Genomic DNA, 1,299 nt, shown 5'->3' on the forward strand with positions numbered 1-1,299 from the left:
ACGTTGATGTCCGGATTCCGTCTTTAATTTAGTAGAGTTTGCTTTGTTGGTTGTACCACTCTGGACAGAAGCATGTGGCAGAGATGGATGAAAAACAGTAGGCGAGATGACTCGAGGGTGGCAGCTTTCGACTGGTTTGTGAGTTTTCTTGTAGCGAATAGAAGATTGCGTCGAAAGTTTCTCACACACCATGGATTCAGGGTAGACAAACATCCTTGAGACTTGTCCTTCACCGCTGCCAGGATGAACACTGGCTGCTGAATCCAACCCGAACCTTAGAGGACATACGTCACCAGACACGGGGAGTGACAGCGGGGACATCTTCGGTGGGAAAGCAGTCTTTGGTTTCGCTAACTGAAGACTCTGAATGACTTGTGATGACGTAGATACGCAAAGAGAAGATCTAGGTTTATGTGCGACGTCAACCCTAGTGCTTAGCACACCTGCTTCTCGAACTCGGATATGATCGGGTACATACTTATCATGTCTCACTGTTGGAAGATGTTGTCTAAATTCGGTCGTATGCGGCACCTTACACTCAACTGCTCGCGAACGCTTTTCTTTTAGATTGCCGTGGTTCGATATGTTGGTTGATCCGCCGGAGGCTGATGCTACGTTCGAGAGTGTTGAACTCAATTCTGGATTGTGTCTGCAGTGGTTGTCACATCGCGGTGCGGGAACGGAGACTTGGGTCGATCCTAAGCTAGGCCTCGGTTCCACGCCGTGCGAAGGCGGTGTCGAAAATGACAGTCGCTTGACCAGCGTCGATGGCCTGTTGCAAACAGGCGCCGAAGATCTTCGGAAGCGGACGCTTTCTTGCCGGCTGTGTCCGTGTACTGAATACAAGTTGGCCAGCAAGTCGTGGCAAGTGCGCCTCATATTTTTCTCGAAATCGGAGGTCTTGTTATTCAAGTGTCCTTTCGGATGACTCCAGGACAGCTCAGCATGCGAAGGATGTCTTTCCACGTTCCTGTAGCAAGAAAAATTGAACGATCATTTAGTGAACACATGCCGCTTGAAAAACTATACTGAAAGCGATAGCTTTATACGGGAACCCTCCACGGCGGGCCCTTTTACTTTTCTTAATCTGACTTCGTGACGGAACAAAGTCACGTGACGTCAAGGTATCACCTGACTTTAATTTCCCCGCGAAATTTGGCGGCAAGATTGACATCGCCGTTTCAAGTCGTGCTGACCCGTGGTACCATGACGTACGTTAATTTCCCTCCTACATTTAGCCGATAACTTGTGATGCCATGTGTAACTGAGGCGTCACGGGACACTATGATTATTTTCCCA

The sequence above is a fragment of the Ixodes scapularis genome, unplaced genomic scaffold (assembly GCF_016920785.2).
Source record: "Ixodes scapularis isolate PalLabHiFi unplaced genomic scaffold, ASM1692078v2 PGA_scaffold3__209_contigs__length_174095766, whole genome shotgun sequence".
In the NCBI taxonomy this organism is placed as follows: domain Eukaryota; kingdom Metazoa; phylum Arthropoda; class Arachnida; order Ixodida; family Ixodidae; genus Ixodes; species Ixodes scapularis.